Source organism: Passer domesticus, chromosome 3 (assembly GCF_036417665.1).
Source record: "Passer domesticus isolate bPasDom1 chromosome 3, bPasDom1.hap1, whole genome shotgun sequence".
Lineage (NCBI taxonomy): Eukaryota > Metazoa > Chordata > Aves > Passeriformes > Passeridae > Passer > Passer domesticus.
Genome location: NC_087476.1, coordinates 23463302 through 23485401, shown reverse-complemented (window position 1 = coordinate 23485401; position 22100 = coordinate 23463302). Strand labels below are relative to the sequence as shown.

The 22100-nt window shown below is 37.8% G+C and overlaps 2 long non-coding RNA genes across 5 annotated transcripts in view; one reads left to right on the top strand and one right to left on the bottom strand.

Annotated features, from left to right (window-relative positions):
* Window positions 1-992: 992 nt before the first annotated feature.
* Window positions 993-5863, bottom strand: LOC135296149 (uncharacterized). Its single transcript, XR_010358210.1, has 4 exons — window positions 5732-5863; window positions 4074-4197; window positions 2228-2343; window positions 993-1207 (listed from the first exon to the last, which is right to left on the bottom strand). It is a non-coding gene; the product is annotated as an uncharacterized LOC135296149 (long non-coding RNA).
* Window positions 5864-7494: 1631 nt separating this feature from the next.
* LOC135296148 (uncharacterized) overlaps window positions 7495-22100 on the top strand; it is a 28213-nt gene continuing 13607 nt past the window's right edge. The window contains exons 1-2 of one of the 4 annotated variants that reach the window (XR_010358207.1): window positions 7495-8278; window positions 17660-17816. This is a non-coding gene — a long non-coding RNA (uncharacterized LOC135296148). The remainder of the gene's footprint in view (window positions 8279-17659; window positions 17817-22100) is intronic. The other 3 variants (XR_010358206.1, XR_010358208.1, XR_010358209.1) reach the window with 3 other exon arrangements.

The window sequence follows — 22100 nt, the reverse complement described above, 5'->3', positions numbered from 1 at the left end:
CTGAATAGCAATAAATACCATCCTTCTGATCCCTGTTGCTTTTTCACAGGTAGCAGAGTTCTTCTATCCACTTTCTACTTTGAAACACTTGCTTCCCTTTTGTCAGCAACTCATAGAACCTAATCATAGTGGTGACACAGTGCTGGCCCTTTTACAAATATTCTCATTGCAATCCCTTAGGTAAATAAATAAACAACAAACTCATTGTGTGGAGGAATGAAAATGGTGTGTGGGACCACATCACTATAATAACATGAGATAATTTTAGCTGATTAAAACCACGAACCCATTAGGAATTACATCACTAAAATTAGGTATGTTTGTAGCTAATTTGGCACTAGATAGAGAAGGATGTGACTTTTTAAATCAGAATTACAGTGCAGTATTATAGGCAAACAACAAAGTGATGAGTGAATCCTTGCTGACAATATCTCTTTCCTTTTTCATTTTTCATTTTTCCTTTTTCTGTTTTCCTTTTTCTTTTCTTTTTCCTTTCCATTCTTCTTTTAGAGGCTAAAACAATCTTTTCCCTCTTGCTTTGTTGGAGAGGTAGATTTTCTCATTTGGGGCCATCTGTGTCAATGTACCTGTGGCATTCGTTGTAGGTCATTGCCAGATGAGCACCACTGGCATCAGTATGTGATATTATCCATGATTGCAACAAGGATTGTAAGACCAGGAGGAGAAGGGCTTAATGCTACCTGCTGCTGGTCAGCCACAGTACACATGTATTCTTGAAGTTTATTTCCAGTGGCAAGGACTTCCCTAAAAGAGAGCCTCTTTTGAGGCTCTGATAGCTACAGGACTGCAGAGCTGCATTTTTTGCAAAGCTTGCAGCTGCATGAAGCTCAGAAGATTTGTAATGGCATCAACTTCTGTTTAAAACAAATCATTGATGGACTTGTGTCACAAGATTCTTAAATGCACCTTAGTCCATAATTGGTTCAGCCATCAGTATGAACATTTCACTCACTTGATAAGATAATTACCTCTGACTTGTAGAGTAGTTTATTGCTGCTTTCTCAGAAAATGGCCTGATTATTACATGCAGGTGTTCATTAGGCAAGATTTAATCTATTTGCATTCTGGTACCTGATTCTCAAAACCCAGCTCCTGAGACTGTATGACTGTTTTACCACTCCTCATGTTTCCTCTCTTCTAGTAACCTTTTGCTGGTTTCTAACTGCACATTCTGACCACCCAAGGCCTGGAGGGATCACAGAATCACAGAAAAAATTATGTTGGAAAATACCTCAGAGGTCATTGAGTGAAACCTTTGTCTGAGCCCTGTCATGTCAAGTAGACCATAGCAATAAGTGCCAAGTAACACCTCTAGGGATGGTGACTCCACCACCTCCCTGGGCAGCTTATTCCAATGTCTAATCACCCTTACTGTGAAGACTTTCTTCCTAATGTCAAATCTAAGCATCTTCTGGGGCAGCTCGAGACTGTGTCTTCTTGTTTCCTGGGAGAAGAGATCAATCTTCACCCAGCTACAACCTCCTTTCAGGCAGTTTTAGAGAGTCACTCCTGAGCCTCCACTTCTCCAGACTAAATGACCCAGTCCCCTCAGATGTTCCTCAGAGGACATGGGCTCCAGACCCTTCACCAACTTTGTTGCTCTTCTCTGGACACACTCCAGCACCTCAACATCCTTCCTGAATTGAGGGCCCCCAACCTGGACACACCACTTGAGGTGCAGCCCCACCAGAGCTCAGTACAGGGGGATAATCACTGCCCTGGTCCTGCTGGCCAAAATATTGCAGACTCAGGCCAGGATGCCCTTGGCCTTTTTGACCACCTGGGCACACTGCTGGCTCGTGTTCAGCCAACACACCCAGGTCCTTTTCTACCTGGCCACCGTCCAGCCACTCTGCCCCCAGTCTGTAGCTCTGCTTGTTGTGGACAGAGTTGAGGCCAAGAACTTTGTCTTACTGATCTTCATGCCATTGGTCTCAACCCATCAATTCAGACTGTCCAGATCCCTCAGCAGAGCCTTTCTCCCTCCAGCAGGCTAACACTCTGATCCAACTAAATATTGTCTGCAATTTTAGACCCAATTCTCTCCTCCAGATCATCAATAAAGATATTAAACATAACTGGGCCCAACATTGATCCCAAAGGACACAAAAAGTGACTGGCTGCCAGATGGTTGCAGCTCCATTCACCACCACTCCCTGGGCCTGGCCATCCAGCCAGTTCTTAACCCAGTGAAGAATGCACCTACCTAAGCTGTGGGCTGCTAATTTTTTCAGGATAATGCAATGGAAGACATTTCAAAGGCTTTCTGAAGTCCAGGTAGACAACACCCACAGCCTTTCCCTCATCCACGAGGCAGATCACCTGGTCATAAAAGAACATTAGGTTGGTCAGGCAGGACCTGCCTTTCCTAAGCCTGTGCTGGCTGGGTCTGATCTCTTGGTTGTCCTGTTTGGGCTAGGTAATTGCACTCAAGATGGTCTGCTCCATAACCCTGTCAGGTACTGAGGTCAGGCTGGCAGGCCTGTAGTTTCCTGAATCCTCCTTCTGGCCCTTCTTTTGGATGGGTGTCACATTGACCACTTTCCAGTGACCTGGGACCTCCCTGGTTAGCCAATACTGGTGATAAATGATGGAAAACAACTTGTTGAGCTCTTCTGCCAGCCCCCTCACAACCCTAGCACAGATGTCTTCTGGTCCCATAGACTTGTGACCATCCAGGTGGCTCAGCAGCTCACTAACTGCTTCCTTCTGGATTACAGGGAGTCAGTTCTACTTCCTATCCCCGTCTACCAGCTCAGGAGGACAGCTCTCCTGAGGACAACCTGACTTATTGTGGAAAACTGAGGAAAATAAGGTTTTAAGTACCTCAGCCTTGAAGATCTGTTGTTCTGCCAAATTCCACATGGGCTATAGTAGTTTCCAATATGAGTGACTTCATGACTTAATTATAGGCACCAGTAACATACAAAAACAGTGATCACGTCTAGAAGCATGGTATGAGGAACAGCTTCCATGACCATGACTATATAAAAGGAAATTAAACAGTCTGAGACGTGGTTTGAGGACTGGCACGTCATCCATGATCATCCATGCTCTTAGCTTTCTAACATGCTTCTGACATCTTCTTGGCCTTACTGCTTATTGGTCTACTCTGCCTCCATGCTGTGTTATTCTGTTTGGTTAGCCCAGACCAGTACTGGGGGAGGATGGAGAGAAGGGTTTAGCTTTGTAAGCATGAGGTGTGTCATGCCACTTGCCCAGAGGACAATAGAGAGAATTTGGATGGCATAGAAGAAGAACTGAACTCAGTCTATAAGTGGCCAAGTTCCCTTGAATACTTTGCATCCTCTCTGGAAACTGGAATTATTCTGAGCATCCGGGTTACATACCATGCCTTTCACTTGCCCAAACTGGAAGTCTAAAGAAATCAATTACTTTTAAGGCACTACATATGTGTACAAAATTAGGCTTTGTGAGAGTTATTTCCTATTTCCATCCCATTCCCATTTTTGTATGGGCAAGATACAAGTTATTTGAATATCTACAGATTACTTGGATATTTCTCTCCTTGGAGATATTTAAAAGCCATCTGGACATGGTCCCGAGGAACTGGCTTTTGCTGGCTCTGCTTAAGCATGGAGATTGGACTAGATGACTTCCAGAGGTCCCTTCCAATGTCAACCATTCTGTGATTCTGTAATACTTGGCCTAAAACTGTAGCTCCTTTTAAGGTCATGTGTTCAAGGATGCTGTCAGGCAAATGGTGGATGTCCTGCTTAGGGCTGGGATTTGGACTTGATGGTTCTCATGGGTCCTTCCAAAGTCAGTATATTCTATGATTCTGTGATTCTATGATTCTCTGATTCTCTGATTCTCTGATTCTCTGATTCTATGATTCTATGATTCTCTGATTCTATGATTCTATGATATCATGCTTGGTAAGGGTCTGTGTTAATTTGCACGAAGAGTACTAAGTTGGACCAGTGAATTGGTGATTCATGGGGCAGGAGAGTGTCACATGTGTTCCTGCATGAGTCACCTCCTGTCTCTGCCAGCCCAAAAAATGAACAGATAGAGCTCCCTGAACTTACCTCTTATGTCAATCCTATATGTAGGCATGGTTGAAGGCAGCACCCTCTCTGTGTAGCTGGTTGTGCCTGTGTCTTCTGTGTGTGTTTTTCTGGGACATATGCTCAGCTTTCCTACTGGATGGACCTGCACACAGGAAAGCAGAAGCTGTGTCTGTTAGCCCAAGCAGAGATCCAGATTCCCAGATAGTTGGACAGGAAGGGAGTCTTGAGCCAGGGCTGCTGGAAGTGGTGGCTGCTCCTAACATCCCTTACTGAATACTTTATAATACAACCTGTTGCTTAAACCTGGAATTTGGAGCCTGTGTATGTGATTTGTGTTGGAAGAAATATGAATAATCAAGGTTTAAATATTTTTTCTGTACTTCAGAAATATGTAAGAATTATTTTTTTTCTAAGAAAAAAGTAAAACCATCACACTCAGTCCTGCTTTTGAACCCATGCTAAACACGGAGCAGATAAAAAAAAACCTGGAGGTTTTCTGTGTGATTCTAAATAGGAATGATTAACTACAAAAATTTTCCTGCAGAGTTTGAGAATTGATAGTCCCTGTTGTTTTTGAGAGATATATTGAAAATTATTGCAAATTCTTTAAAATCCCTCTGTAGTTTTCTCAAATTGATAAGATATATTTCACCATAGAGTTGCTATTTGCCTCTGTTTCCAGTGCTATCAAAACCCATACACCTTCACAAATGTTCATGACAGTGCTATACCTTCCTGGGGTTTATGCAAATCACGGTACATTATATTCTTATAATCCTCTACTCTGAGTCCCATATTAAATCAGTTTACCCAAGCTCTTTTGTTTCCAAATATTTTGTCCCCTGAAAAGTAAGACTGGGGTTTATCAGATAATCTTGGTAATTAAAAGTGGAGCCCATAATAGAAGGACCATTACTGTCTTGTTTGGGTTTGCTATGTCAGCTGATGAGCTAATACTATAGTAAGATGGCTAATTTTCAGTGCATAAAAATTATACCCAGAACCTAAAACTGATGAATTTTTAATTCCTTTTGTTTACAGAAATAAAGCCTCTGCCAGAGGGATTGAACTGGCTCATGGCATAAACTCTCAATTTTCTTGGTAGTTGTGAATCCCCTTAATCCCTCGCAGTCTTTGCAAATGATTTTTCACTACACATTCACTTTCTTTCCATTAGATGAGCTATTTAGACAAGTTGTGGATATAGATATATTTCTTAATTTACTTTTAAGTAAGTTATTTTTATTTTGATCATTCAGAGCTAGGCTAGAACTTCATTACTTCAACAAATAAAATGGGACTTTACTTAATATAGATAACTGTATTTTCTTTAAATTGTTGGCAATACTCAGTACTTTTTAATGTTTTGAAACCACTGTAAATGCATAATTCACTACTTTCTCTCATACAGGTGGACTGGAATACAAATATTTTCAGTGCAAAAATCTTGTCCTGGTGGTAGTTCAAATAAGATGTAATCTTGCAGTACCTTTACTGTGCCTGCAGATCATATACCCTGGTCTGTTTGACAACTGAATTACAGAAATACAAAAAAATCTCTATAGCTTGAAATAGATTTAAGAGACAGCTTGTTAATAAGGGAACAAAAGCTCTAACTCTGTTCACCTTCCCTTTTCCAGTACCAACTTGGTATTGAGTCACATTTTTGGACCTACACAGGATGTGGGTAGACAATTGGCATTCATCTGTGTTGTAGAGATGAAACATATTAGACTTGCTTACTCCTGTAGATAGGTTCTGGGCACAGGGAATGGTGGCAGAGGGGTGAGGGGGAGAATGGAACACTCTATCCACTATCTCACAGTAGGCAAAACCCCCTCATGGATAGGGCAGACAGTCAAATTCCACATAGCTATGTACCAGAAGGAAAACCATTGGCAGTTAGTGTCAGTACCTCACTGAAGAATTGGGGAATGGAAAATAATGAGCTTCTCAGCAAATGGGAGATTGCAGTCCTGTTTTGATCCTAAATCCCTAGTTCACTTTTGACAGGCACCCAAGCATGGAGATCTTGGTTCACTTGCTACAAAGAACATACTGCAAAGACACAGCAACAAAGTGCTACAAGATAAACCAAAGGTTCTGGCACTTTAGGGAGGCGAAAATATACAAAATGAAGATAAATAAGCAAAAATAAAAAATTCTGTGAAAGAAAAATTCACATGAAGGAGAGAGATTGTCACAGCAAAGATGCAGTCAGCACTCAAATGAAAACTTGAACAGAAAAAAGAGTGTAAAAATATATTAAAAAGAGAACTGTGTAAAGAAATTTGACTTACTGTTTACCCACTCCATCAGTTTTATTGTATTGATATTAAAATACATCCATAGAATACTCATCTGGGTAAACAACCAAGAGATCTGAGGGGAAATCTGAAGTTAAATTGTTTGTAGTTTCCAAATACTATTTTTGGACAGTACATTTCTGGTTTTTTTATTGCCCATAAATGATAGGTAAAGGAGGAATCTTGAATCTTAAACAGACTGGTGGAAGTGGTGTGAGATTTTTTGGGTAGTTGTGCAGAATTTTGTGTGGAAGTTTGTGTCAGTACAGTGTTGGTCATTTCATATGAGGCATCAAATGGAACACTTGACTGTTGACTCTCAGGACTTACTATACTGTTAAGGAATTGTCTCCTATGAGTGTTCTAGATTGATTTGATATGATGAAACATTAGAAGACAAAAAAGAGGAAAAAAAAATCATTTCAGGATTACCATTCCATAATATGAGATTTTGTTGCCACAGAGAATAAAAGCATAGGTTAGGAGAACACAGAGAATGTAACCCTGAAACAGAGGTCATTATGGCAATTAATATAATTCAAATGTGTTATGAGCTTGGGGGTCATGTTTAGGTGATGTCTGCTTCTTTGGAACATCTATCTTGTGCTATTTTCTTATATAGCTTTACTTAATCTCTTCCATGAAAACAAAATGAAATAAGACTCCAGCAGGATGAATGCTGTTGTTTGGTCTCCTTTTTAACCAGGTCACAGCATCATTGTTTCTCAAACATTTTAAATTTTGATTTTTCAAAAATGCTATTTTGTGTTTACTTTCATATGCTGTTCTCTCCTGTCCAATGCAATATTGTTTGTAACATATGATTCAATATGGCTAATAGGACTAAATATGAGAAGACAAAGAGCAACATTATTATCCTTGCTAAGCACATTTAGAAATGTTCATTTTACTTACTGATTTGTGAAGCAAGCCATTTTCTGATTTGTAAGGCTGGCAGAGTCCACAGTTTTAGGCATTTATCAGTCACAGCACTCCCTCTTATGCCAACAGGGTGTTTCTTTGATCATTTGCTAGAAGTTTCAAAATATCAGGAAAAACAGCCCAGAGGTGTTTTGGTTGGATCACAACGAAGACTTAAAAGTGTCTTAGCTCCTTGCTTATTGGTGGTCCTCCAAGCAAGACATTCAAAACACTCTTATGCTGGCAAAGACAGCCAGCTAAATTATAGCTCTGATGTGCTTACGATGAAATTAAGAGAACTTTTATACATTTTTGCATAATTTAATGTTATCAGGCAGATTTTCAGCACAGAGTCTGTATAAATGTGAGGGTGACACCAAAGGGTCTATTTAAAAAAATCTTAGACATATTTCAGTAAACAGCATCATCTCAATTAACTGATTTTAGCTGATAGTACAAACAATGTCTTTTCTACTGCTGTATTTCTCTAGAATCACAGAATTGTTAGAGTTGAAAATGACCTCGATGATCATGAGTCCAACATTTGATTGAACACAACCATGTCAACAAAACCATAGCCCTAAGTGCCACACCCTGTCACTTGAACACTTCCAGGATAGTGACTTCACCACTTCCCTGGGTAGCTTGTTCCGATGCTTAACAACCCTTGCAGTTAAGAAATTCTTCCTGATATCCAGCCTGAACCTCCCATGGTACAGCTTGAGGCCATTTCTTCTTGTGCTGTTCCTGGTTGCCTGGGAGAAGAGGCTGACCCCAACTGGTCAAATTAGGTGATCATCCCACTGTACTCAGTGTTGGTGCAGCCTCACCTTGAGAACTGTGGGCAGTTCTAGACCTCAGCACTTAAGAAGGACATGAAAATTCTTGAATGTAATCCAGAATCAAGAAGAGGGCATCAAATCTAGTGACAAGGCTGAACAGCAAGGCCTGTGAGAAGTGGGCTGATGATTTCATGTTTGTCAAGTTTGGAGAAAGGTAGGTTGAGGGATGATGACATTTCTCTCTTCAGCTTCCTCAGGAGGGGAAGGGGAGAGAGAGGTGCTGATCTCTTCTCCCTGGTGCCCAGTGATAGGACCTGTGGGAATGGGACCAAGCCACACTTAGGGAGGTTTAGACTGGACATTGCGAAGCATTTCTTTACTGAGATGATGGTCAGATCCTGGAACAGGGTTTCTAGAGAGATAGTTGATGCCTCAAGCCTCTCCATGTTTGAGAGACATTTGGAAAATGCCCTTAATAATGTTCCTGAAGTAGTCAGGCAGCTGGACAAGATGATTTCTTATAGGTAACTTCCAGCTGAAATAATCTATTGCATTGTATTTTATTGTATTGTATTGTATTCTGGCATATAATGTTAAATAAGCATCCATCAAATCTGTATGTACAGAAACTTAATCTCCCCCAATTGCTCCTCATTGTTAAAATGGAATGCATAATTATTGTTATCTCTTATGTTAATTCCTGTATGGAATTATTTTATTCCTATACAAGCATAGTCATAAGGATATCCAACACTAAGATCTTGAATGGAAAAAATATTTTAACAGATTAGATGAGATAACACATTATAGTTTCAAAAGACAGTATACAATGTAATTGTGATGTAATTATTATTGACTGCTTAAAGTGATATAAACAGTTATTTAAAGAATTTGCCTCTGAGCTCCTTTCTGAAAGTGCAGATTAGGTTTCTGCCAATCATACCACAGGAAGGTAAGTTGTGTCCTGTATAACTGAAGACTATTCTTGCCACATAGATTTTGTAACAAATTTCTACAAAAAAGTTTTCTTGTTCTCTATGGATAACATCTGAAAAAGCCACCACAGACTTTTACAATGCTAGTTACTTAACAGAGATTACTTTCTGTCATGCATATTTGAGATCCTCCCATCAAATTCATATGTTCTGTAAAGCGTGGATTATAGTTTACTTTCTGTGATTTGCACTTCTTTTTAAACACAGTAATTGCTGATTAAAACTGGAAGCATCGATAAAGTAAATTTAATTTTAAATATTACACTGCCACAATTATTATTCTCCCTCTCCATGAAAAAAATAATCTTTTGACTCCAGATCTGGGCTTTTAATTTATCTTCAAAAACATTTTACAAATTGCACTTGATAAACACTTCAGAATTGCAGATTACCTGCCTTATTTTTCCTGAGTACTTTTAATATATTTTCATGAAAAGAACTTGCCCTTTCAGGAGAGAAAATATTACAAGATTTTCTAGAAATGATCTTCCCTGTTTCATTTAGTTTCAATTTCCCACATTATAACAATGCTTCTAGTCTTATTTTAGTCTAATTTTAGTCTTATTTTACAACATGTAAAATATTTTGTTCTCTGAGATAGTATATCTTTCTTCTAAATACTTTGTTTTTAATAGCAGCTGAAGGAGGTATCTGTTTGGGGAAAAGATATGTTACTAAGCATGGAGTTGCCTGTTTCATGGTCATTTTTAGTCCCAAAAGATTGGGCCTGAATGCAGTGAGTATTCCCAAATATGATTATAAATGATGGCTTCCACTCTAAACATTTGCTTTATGAATTCTATTTCATTCAACTTAGGGGCAAAAATTCTAAATCTGCTGCAGATAAAAGCTGGGTGTTTGGATTGTGAATGAATATGATTTTTCTCTTGGTAGAGAATAATCTAATTTTGCTCTTCCTAAAGGTCAGTAAGATCTCTGACTGGTGAAGATAAAGATAGTTCCTGTCATGCTCTAAGGGTAATTTTATCTTTTATATGTCCTTCTCCCAGAGCAAACCAGAAAAGTCTGGGTGCCCTTGCACAGTTTGACTATTCACTGAGTATGAAAATGATAACATAAAATAATTTTATATATAGAAAAATTTTAGTGCAATCTTGAGGTAGAAAATCAGGCATGCTGCAATATAATGTTATATTTTAACAGAGGAGGAAGTTTTCAATTTGTGCAATTCCAGTCCCATCCATTGCCTATAGGTAGCAGAATTAGCCCTAGAATTTAAAAATTCTTTGATAAATCTGTTTGTATTATTTTTATTTTTTGTGTTTTGAAGTCATTTGCATGGGTAAGACAATTCCAAGGAATTAGCAATGCAGAGACAGACTCACAGGGAGCAGAGAAAGAAAAGAGTTGGCAGGAGCTGTATTTCAAAAAGTGTGATACCCCCAGCTGTACATGGAAACCTGCTTGCAGTATCCTATGGGTTATAATAACTCTATATATCTCATCTGCCACATCTGTGTCAGGTGTAAATAAAATTCACGTAAAATATAGTCAAAGTGCTGTCTCAACAAATAAGGGCCTTTGTAAACAAGACATATAAAGACAGGAAAACGGAGTTAGATGTCCAGATGTCTAGATAAATACCAGAAGTCTAAAAACAAGGTGGGACTAAAATGGTATGGGAATAGAAAGAACCTGAAAATTGACGGGAGAAGCACCCTCTAGAGAATACCCTAACAGCAGGGCAAAATTGATTGATAAATGGCAGAAGAAGAAAGACTGATGCAAGGGAAAAAGTAAACAAGTGCTGTTAAACAAAGTGGCTTTGTGAGATCCTTTCTAAGAGCTCCTGTAATGTTGACAACCATGACTGTAAATGTAACTTTTCTAGGAGCTAAAAAACTTTTGTAACTCCTGTTAGAATTCAGGCTTCACAAAGAGATGCTAGAATTTTATGTGACACTGTTAAAAGGAAATTAAAGGAACAGCTGGGATTGGGAATTACAAACGAAATACAAAGGGGTACTAAGTTCGGACCTTGTCATTCAGTGTATTCGTTTGTCTGGAAAAGAAGATACACAATGAGGTGGCAGGTTTCCTGATAACATTTTTCTGCGTATTAAAATTCAGAGCCAGATGAAGAGAGTTAGGAAAGAGTCTCCTGATATTACTGAGTGGCTGGGTGATAAAGTGGTGGGTGAAATCCAGTGCTGATGAATACAAAGTAATGCACCTGGAGGAAAACAAGCCTAAGTGTGTATACACAGTGATAGCTTCTAAATTAGCTATTACCACTCAGAGGAGAAATTTTTATTATGGATAATTGTATGAAAACATCTCACAACAACAAAGTGTTCTGTGCCAAACAAATAAGAAAGCTAGAAATTATTAATAAAGGATAAAGAACAAATCACTATGCATTATTATGTTGTTCTGTACATTTATGGTGCACCCAAATCCCAAACACTATGGGTAGATCTGGTTGTCCTCATCAGCACCTTTTCAAAAAATGTCGGTAAAGCTAAGCAAAGGTTCAGACAATCACCAGAGTTATGTTCAAAGCTGTTGAATGAATCAAGATTCTTCAACTTTGTGGTGACTGAGAGCAGAAAAGATAAAAAAAGCTCCACTGAAGAAATCATAAATGAGCTTGAGACTAGGAATAAGGAACAAATAATTACTGTTTCTAATAATACAAAAGAGGCCTTGAGTAAGGTGATGGACAGTGTTATGCAAACAAGTTACCCCAAGTACCATTGATACTATTGCCACAGAATAGTCTTGAGGCAGAAGTAATAACTTAATTAGACTAATTAAAGAACATAAAATAGAAGTTCAATTTCCAGTTTAGGACACTCCTTCAGGTTTCTACAAACAGGGAGTGGCTAGTATCATGCTTTATTTTCTCATTATGAAATGTATCCCTACTGAAAAGGATCACATATTCACTGAGTGTGAATAGGACCTCAGGAGGTCTTTCCCCAGCCTCCTCCTCACAGCAGGGCCTGGTATGGGATCAAACCTGCTTGTTCAGCACTTTGAAAAACCTTCAAGGATAGATCTAAATCAACTGGTCTGTTCAACTTACTCTACTGCGTTGTGGTGAAAAAGTTTTCCCTCATATTTGGACTCAACCACTCTTATTTTGATTTACAACCTTGGTCTCATCCTCCCACCATGCACTAATGCAAAGAACTCATTTCCATTTCCTCAACATTTCCTTTCCCATAGGCACAGGGGCTGTAGCTGGATTCCTTCAAAGCCATCTCTTATCCAGACTGAAAAAGCCCAGCTCTCTCAGCAATCTCTATACAGAGCAAGTGCTCTGGGCCTCAGCATCTTTGTGAAACTCTTGGCTGAACTAATTCCAGCATAACAATTTTTTTCCTTGAACTTCTTAAAGCCTTTTGCTAAGCTCAGAGGCCTGGGAGAAATCAATGAAAGCTAAGGTAAATATGCCATTGAGGACCTTTCTCAGAGTCCCATATTCTCTGAATGGGTTCATTATGATATTCAACATGAAGAGTTAATATTTGATAACACATTTACTTGTTTGAATGAATTACAAGGGATTTGATTAGGCAGAGTGATACAGCAATGTACTAAAATGGCATTGCAATGCTCTACACTGTGCAGAATATAACACTTGCAATATATACTTGGAACATGATGCAAATGTGATTCCCATTGCCTGTCTGTATATGCACACCATCACAATGCTTTTTTCTTCATTACCAGGAAGGAATAGGCAGCTTGAAGCCAGCAGCAGTCTGTTGCTCTCTTCAAAGTTAATTTTGTTGTTGTTCAGCTTTTATACTCCCTCTTGGACTCAGACACATTTACACTTCCCACTTGCTGATCTGTCTAATTTGAGAAAACTTTCAAACTCTTAATTAAGTCTGGGGAACTGCTAACATTAAAAAAGCCATGTACACAACCAGTAAATTCCTCAACTGATTTATCTAAACTATTTACCTAAAAAAAGACTGGTCCTCTTTGTGTTAAGTTAAACTATCTTTGCAGCATCTGTGGTAGCTCCCTACATTCTCCTTTGAGCTTCACAAACCTATCACCTGTATCCATTTCCACTGAGACTGATTCAGGTGTAAGAGATCGTTGGTTGGTCACAACTTTATCTGCACCTGCTGTCACTGAATGACCTGTTCTTCCTTTCAGAAACAACCCCACATCATCTTTGTTCCAAAGTTTTTATTTCTGAAGTTTTCATTCCAAATGATCCCCCTTACCAGCTCTTTGGTAATCCAAAATCAGCTCTTCTGGAAACCAGAGTCTGTGCTCTGTTTCCTGAATAAAAAATGCAGCTCTTCACCACTCTGGCTGGAACACACAGTGCCTGTACCAAGGAACAATTCTTCCAGAAATTCCATGGATTGATTGCATACTGCTATTTTGCCTTTCAGTGGGTGTCGGTGAGGTTAAAGCCCCTATTAAGGAATAGTCCATGATCTGTAGACTTCCTTGAGTTGCTTAGAGATTTTTTTTTTTTAATGAGAAGCATTGTCCATGTCTCATCTGTACTGTCTGCATCACAGTCCCACCATGATGACACTTCCACTGACTGATTCTGATTTCTCTGATTCTGACCCTTGAACTGTTGCCCAGCCTGTTGCCAATCTCCACATGCTGCTTCACAGAGGGATACTTCCCTTCTCCCCTGAGGGCTATCCCATCACAATTTGGTTATTCCTGCAATGCCATAGTTTTCTGACTGCATGTGATTCTTCAGTTCCTCCTTCCCATTTGTGTAGTTAACGCTTGAGGTCGGTGTCTCTTAATCTTGTTTTATCTTTGTTGTTATCATTCTTGTTATTCCATCACTCTGAATCTTTTGCTTTCCCAGCAAATAATTTCACTGATTTATCCCCTGTCTAAGACAGTATGAACTAGAAAGACCTTTCATATATTCTAGGAAGTCAATTAATATATTCTTACATTATTCACCATGACTAACTACTTTTTTCTTTTTTCTCTATGAGACCATATCTCCTGCTTCAGGCCCTTCTCCCTGATTGTTTGCCCTAGAAATATGCTCAAATCACAATGTATGCTAAGGCTGAAAATGATCCTTATTTACGTAATAAATTCAGATTTGGGCCAAATGCAGACTAACCCTCCCTTTACTCCAAAAAGAGCATATGGTACATCTTAAAAATGGTTCATATTTAATCATAGACCCCCTTATATTTTACAACTACAGTTATTAAAACATCTATCTACAGAAAGTATTATAAACCAGATTAAATGTGTAATTTCAATACTAAATAAATCCCCTGAGTCTTCTGAAATAATAATCTGTCTCTGAGTGAGGTTTGGGAGGAGAATGCGTTGTCTATAATACACTGAAGCATAGATTAACTGGTAGCTAAAATTAAAACTACCTCATACAGTAGATGTACAGAAGAACTGTAAAATATTCTAGTCAAGGGAAATAGAAACATATCATCTTTTATGGCATTCACTGAATATTTATTGAAAATATGCTTCTTTTCCTCTACTAATGTCATGCAAAAGAGAAGTCTCAGTAAAATGTACTTTTTCTCTATTTCCCTCTTCTGTGAAAACTGCCAACAATGCAAACCATATCTCATGGCAGGCCTGTTGGTTCAAACAATTTGTCACAGCCTGACTTTTCACAAAAAGAGGAAATCAGATTACGGTGACTAATGAAAGAAACTCAGTATTGGTGCATAAGGTTCTATTCTGCAGCTCAGAGGGCCAATGTTATGCAACATTTAAAGACAGCTTAGTGGTGATGAAAGTTGCTATATGAGAAAAGGAATGGAGCACAGGTGTTGCATGGCAAACAGCTGGGCCCATATCTCAGCCATAGTTGTATCCAGGGATAAAAGCTCCATTAGTGAACAGGTAAGTTACTCATCTACATATGCAATCTTTGTTTTCCATTGGGCAAAGTTGGTTTTTTGTCTTATGTAATGCACTGAGAAGAGAGAATTCAATACCGTTACACAGTGCAAAGTCCTCTCCATACTCCATGACCCAATTTCACAGCAAGGTGACCTGAGCCTTCTAAGCCTTACCCTGTTGTGTGGGGAGCAGGGAGATGGGTAAAGGCTGGGGACCCATGACTTAGTTAGATGCTGTGCCACCTTGTAGGATCTTACAGCCTGTAATAATATCCCTTCTTATCACACTACTGCAGATGCTCTGGGCTCACTTCTTACTATCCTACCTATTCTACCATAAACTGAAGCAGGAAAACTTGAGAGGTGCTGCTAATAGGCCTGGTAAATTTAGTAACAAGGTTAACATTAACTGTGGTGACAGAAGTGAGTAATTGTGTCCCAGAGGAAAATAAAGAACTCTTGTAGCTCTGCATATAGTCTTAGAAAATTCCTTGCACACAAATGTTTCTGCAAGTACAGATACAGGATCCACACTCTTTAAAAAAACCCAAATAGATCAGATTTGAATGGGCAAAGTGACTAACAACACATGCAGATATTTATTCTCTGCTGCACTGGATCTGTCTGGGGTGGAGTCACTTCCCCCATAGCAGTTGCCATAGTGCTGTGCTTGTACTTTTACCCAGAAAGCTGTTGGTAAGAGCAGTGTTTTGGCTACTGCCGAGCAGCAATGCTCCGGCATCAAGATTATCTCCAAATTCACCTCCCTTCAAAAGCCAGTAGGCTGTGCATATGCAAGAGATTCAGAGGAGAAATAATCAGGACAGCTGACCTAAGCTGACCAAAAGGATATTCCATACCATATGATGTGTGCTGAACAATAAAATCTAAGAGAAAGGGAAGGGAGGGGGATGTTTGTTATTAAGCCTTCTGAAGTAACCGCTGTGTACTGAGGCCCTGCTTCCTGGGAAATGGCTGAACATAGTCTCCTAATGGGAAGTAGAGAACAAATATTTTTGTTTTCCTTTGCTTTCCTTCATTAAACCACTTTTCTCTTGATTGACCCAAAACCTTTTTTTGCTCCCCCATCCTATTCTCTCCTCTCCCATCCTGCTGAGAAGAGTGATAGAAAGGCTTGGTGGGCCAGAAAAGGTGAATCCACCACATCTGAGCTTCTGCTCAGTATAGAAAGTAAGCAGCTTAGACTGAATTTTCACCTTGCCCCACAGCTGCTTGTTGGTTTTTTTGTCCTTTGCCTGGTTGGGGCAGAGGTGATGGTGAATTAAATAATTTTTTCTGTAATTGGATGGACAATTTCAAGATGGACAGGAATGTGCCTCTGTTAAGTTTGAGAACCAAAGCTAATGGAAGCTTGCTGAGCTAACTGGTGCTGCTGGACCTTCTGTCAAGCTACAGCTGAAGGTTTTCCCACTGCTCTCAGGCAAGTGCCAATCTTTGGTCATCTGCTACTGCACTGTAATGCATTCTATTTCACCTCTGCCCAGTATATTCAGAATACTGGCAGGAGAACTTGGCCCTAAATGTTGGAACATCAGGTGCTGGAGCTCTGGCTAGGGCCCCTCAGCACTGCCAGCATCACAAGCATTCCTCAAAAATACTTGGCCAATAGGAAAAACATATCCCAGGCAGCTTCCAAGACATTCCTTTCTTAATATGGGAGTAACAGAAGGAAAGAGGTATTTTTAAATTAAAAGACAAAGGTCACCTTAAGAGTTTTGGAACTGTAGAAAGCAGATCGGAAGGAAGTAAATTGTCGACTCAAAGCTCATTGAATCTAGGTGAGGATTTATCATACTGTTTTGATAAATAAATTAGCCTAGATAGGTATGCAAATTTAGACTTGGACCATGAAAATCCTTTAATTTATTTCTAAGGCATTCTGAATATAGAACAAATATGACATATGCAAATATAATGAAAACTTCTCTTAACTCTCTTTCCTTTCTCTTAAAAGATTTTCTATTAGGCAGAATCCAGAAATCGTGACATGGAAAGCAAAGTATATGATAGATATTATGGCAAAAAAACAAAGGAAAAATGCTATAACTTTGAAATCACATTCTTTAGCCTTCAGTGTAGACCTTCCTGATGTTGTTCCATGTTGTAGCCATCATAATCTGCATGTTTCTTTATGCTCTGAGTATGCTACCTGTATGCATAATTCAAGTTTCATGATTGCTTATTTAGAAATGTATGCTGAGCCTGATTAAGACCATAATAATTCCACAAAAAAAAATAAAATTTGGACATGTCCAGAAAGCAGAATTTTCAGCTTGGTAGGATACTCTGGGATTTTCTAATTACAAGACTGTTCACAAACAGGTCAAAAAGTCCACCTTTCCAGAATGGAAATTCTGACCTCTTTGATTTTGGAATCAGTTCTCCTACTGCTGAAACAATTTCTTTCAATGTTTAAAATCTATTTCATGTTATTTTAGAAAAAGAATATTGTTAAATATAATGTACAATACAATACAGGATGAATAAAATATGAGAGACAAACCATGAAACTTTAAACTGGGCAATTAATTTTAACTTTGCTTTGATTTAATTATTGCTATTAAATTTGAGTGAAGCTGATTAAATCCCAGGGGATTTCCAGTCACTTACATGGTACTCTCTTGTGAAAATGGCTCTGTTTAAAGTTTTTTGCTAGCTCTAATCACTGAAAGTTACCTCTCTTTCTGTATTGCTGTCTAGGGAAATGACCTTATTTCTATTTTCCCTTGACAGTCCCAAAACAGTTGACAGCAGAAATGACAAAGGTACTGACAGAAAAATTTTTTTGTTCTTCATTTTGATGTTGTGGATCGATGTCCATTCCACCAGCAGCCTCCAAACCACAGATCACATAGTGCGTGACTTCCAAGTCAACAAGAGACATTTACAGGTTAGCAAATGTGTTCATTTCCCTTTGGCAATTCAGTGGGGATTCCAGCCATCTGATTCAGAGAAGCACATATGGTAAATACTTAATGGAATATAAATCTTGAGAGCACACCTTGAAATTAAATGAGATTTTCAATGGGACTCACATTCCTGTTTTACAAAGGTCCTTTTGAGAATTATATTTCTTGTAAGCCTCTGACAGTTATTTATGATCTTGGGCATACATATACTCAAATGTTTAACCTATCCCATCTGTGTTAAATCTAGTTTTATATCAGGATACCAATGTTAACTGCTCAGTGACCTACAGAAATAATTAAATTGCCTTTATTCTTCCTGGATTTTATTACCTGACCTTATTACAAACAACAAGATATGTATGAAGATGTATTTTGATTATTTTTGTAGCATTATTGTATGCTTTAAAAATATTTTAAAAGATGCTAGACTGTATTTACACTCTCCTTAATACCACTGAGCCACAAGGAATGAATTCTGGGAGATAATTTTTATGGATTTGCTTGAACCATGCAGCATATCTCAGGCTTTTATATTTCCTTAATATATTCTAAAAGTACATTTGTCACCAGGGTGTCTGAAACTTTTAGAGACTGGAAAGTGCCAAAAGGCCCTTTCTTCTCATAGGTTTGAATTAGTTTAGCCAGTGAAGCTGCCCAGACTGAAACAGTTAAAAAACAGTCCAGACCTGTAGAGGCTAATAGCAGAGTGAAGATGGCTTTCCTCTCTTACACTGGAGTTGTGGAAACAGGAGCAAAATTTCAGTTGTAAGAACTCATTAGGGAACAAAGACAAACCTTTCAGGCAGCTGCTTGCTCTTCAGATGTCAGCGTTGGACAAAGTAGTTGTGCTCCCTGTGCTGTTTGCTACTGTTGCTTTTTTGGAAGTTACTGCCCTCACAATATTGCAGCATAGTGGTTAAAATATAGCCTTCCTGATATGACTCTGGAAAAACCAGGTGGGTTAGCTAAAAGTTCTGGTCATGGGTTTGGTTGTGGTGGGGCTTTTTTTGTGTGTTTGTTGGTTGGTTTTGCTTGTTTTCCCCCTTGTTTTGGTTTAAATTATACCAAAGTTAATGTGCTTCCTTAATAGACATCTGTAGTGAAAAATGCCTGAGTCCCAATTTGTTTCAGGCATTGAGAAAGATAAAGCATCAAGGAATTTTTAGACAATACAAAATCACTCTATTGCATTTAATAGGTGTAACACTAGAAACCATCTCCTTATTTGCGTGTCATCAAATGAGCACTACACTCTATATGGCATATTTATGTCTGAGGACAACCTAGCATGTACTTAAAGAAAAAATGCTTTAATTTCTAACAACTTTTGAAGGTTATTTTCACAACAGACTGAGACAAAAATGAAAAAGATATGTTGCCAGTCAGGACTGACATTGCTACCGGTATGTGTGAAGCTAACAGGGTAAAGATCTGAACACAGGTCTCTTCTCTCTGATCAGAATCAAGGATTTTTCTTCTTAATCCCTCTACATTTAGATGAGCAGGATCTCAGAAGATATGCTGCCAGTGTCACCAGTTCAGCATCTGGTATTACTGAATACTGTGGGCTCTATCAAGTGTTTAAACATTGATTTTTTTTAACCAGTTAGAGGAATCATGCCTGATAAAACACCTGAGAATAACATTTTAACAGAATATTTTTCCAGTCTTCCCAGTACAAATATATGGAAATTATTATAAAAAATTAAGTAACACACAATTTTTCACCTATTTGTTTATTCTCTGTACCCTCAGCAGCCTCCTAGCTACTGGTAAATAATCTTTTCTTTGTTTCTTATACCCATTCTTTAGATAAACCATTAAGGTCTCTTTCTGAAATGAATATGAGCATTGATTGTTAGTTCAAATGAAACAAAATAAATAAGCTCATCCAGAACCTAATGTTCCTCTAGGTTTTTTATGCTTAAACTCCCTGTAAATGAATACATGTTCCCTGGCCTGGAGAGGGAGGACTCTTAGCATGGTTGTTGGGCATCCCCATTGGATGATGAAATATGGGTTCAGATTAGAGAAAACAAATCAATAACGATAGCTTGATATCTAACTGACACTACTAGCTGACTGTTATTTTGGGGATGTGTGCCTTTGTAACACTGTTTTTTACACTGTTACATTTTGAGACATATTCCCTAATTAAATATTTCTTGATACTTTCCTCCAGAAAGAATAAAATTGGATAAACTAGCATTTGTATTAAAAACAATGGCACTGAACAATTCCCAGCAAAATAGATCTCTAAATAATTCAGTTAGAAATCAGGACAAAATAAGCATTCCATGTGTGTAATAGCAGCATTTTTTTTACACCTGAATGATAAATTTTTATGAGAAATTACTTTTTCCATCATCCTAAATTAATTTTTTTTTAAAGTCCATACTTTTACTTCTTCCTTTTGTATTTTTATCAATTGTGCAAATGCATCCCTTTGTGATTACAATGCTTTTAGCTCCTCCTTTACTCCCAAGGGAAGGTCAATTTTTTAAACAGTAGTAGGATTATATGAGAACAGCAGAAGAAACACACGCTGTCTACAAATCTATAACTTTTGATGCTCTACTTGTTTTACCAGAAGTGGTAATATAATCCTTCAGCTTGTCATTCTGATCACAGTTAAGCTGGTGTTTGCTGCTAGCATACTGAGGCTCTCTTGGTGTTTTTTTCAGGGACTGACTTAAAGAAGTTAGCAAAATTACTTTTAATTAACTGTTGTTTTATTTAATATTTCCCCTTGAATATTTTCCAAGACCTCCTCTAACCTTTCCCCTCAGAAATTCTCCTCCTTTGTTACTTTTTCTTGAACAGTAATTTTAAAATTAAGTTAAATATTTTTTTATTAAAAAAAACATTTTAGACCTTTCTTCAATTTCCTTCTAGTTTATCACTGGTTTAATGGTGGATTGATTTTTAGGAAAATGAAACATATTTTTCAAATAGAGGTCTAAAAATGATAACTACACTACTTTAGATTCATGTGATCTAATTTCATGTGAGAATATATTCTTAGCTTCTCTGTCACATTTTCACACTGAATTTCAGGAAGACAGCATCCTTAAAAATTAAATGTCTAATATGAAAATCTTACCATACTACCATTATTGATTTAGTTTAATAACTGTTTGTAATATATAATATTTTTTTCAAGATTTATAGTTTCTGAAGTTACTTACTGTGCCAGATTTTTCTTGATCAATTCTAGATGTTTTTAGAGGACAGTTTGGAACATATACGTTCATTCTTAGTTTTGGATGACTTTAATGTACTTCTTGACAGTAAAAACTGACAGTAAAAATGTTGTAGGAATGTTTTCTTAAGGGTTTCTCCTATGTTTTTTCCAAAATGTAAAGGACAAAATATTGCACCTTTTTTTTTAACAAGGTGATTTAATTTTCAAACAATTACACCCACACTTTTTTGACTTCTCATTTTGAATTTTACCAATTTATAATACTTTACTTTTGCATAAAATGCACAGGTGAAAATTACAGGGAAAATTAAAAGAGAATGAGAAAATAATAAATATGTCTTCAACACAAATTCAACATTATTAACTACATGGAAGTAGATATAGTGAATAGATAGTTGATCTATGCAATTTCAAAAGTGAACCCCAACATATCTGTCTAAGTTGAAGCGGTAACAGCAGCAGTCATAAAGGTGTAGAGAGAGAAAACAGAACATTTAATATTGCAAGATTGCAGCCATATGATATACACAGGGACAGGCAGCTTAGTTCCATAAAATCCTCTACTGCATCACAATCTCTAAAACAGAGACTGATTTAAAAGTCAGACAGGGAAAGCCTCTGACTAATCAATCAGTTAAACAAAGAAAACAACTTTGTTTTGCTCATGTTTGTGCCCTTTTATATTTACATTTTGAAGTAAGAAATGGAAAGAGATTTGTTAAGTTCTCGTGTAAGCTTTTGGTGTTTTTTTTTTAAATGTAATTTAGTTTTAAAGAAGTATCTGTGCTATTAGAGGGTTACATCATGAGATTTCTGACTAATCATAAATAATTAAAACAGCTGAAAGAGAGAAGATCAAGTAATCAATATGTGAAGAAAACAACAGCCAGTTTATTCAAAATCAAGAAAATCTGCAAAACTGAATTTGAAGAAATGATGATCTATTCATGGATGTTCAGGGACAAAGAAAAGAGATAAACTTCCTCATATAAATTATTCATGATCAATTATTTGCTCAGCTTCAGTCTGAGTACATCTTGTGACAAAATTAGATTTTAAT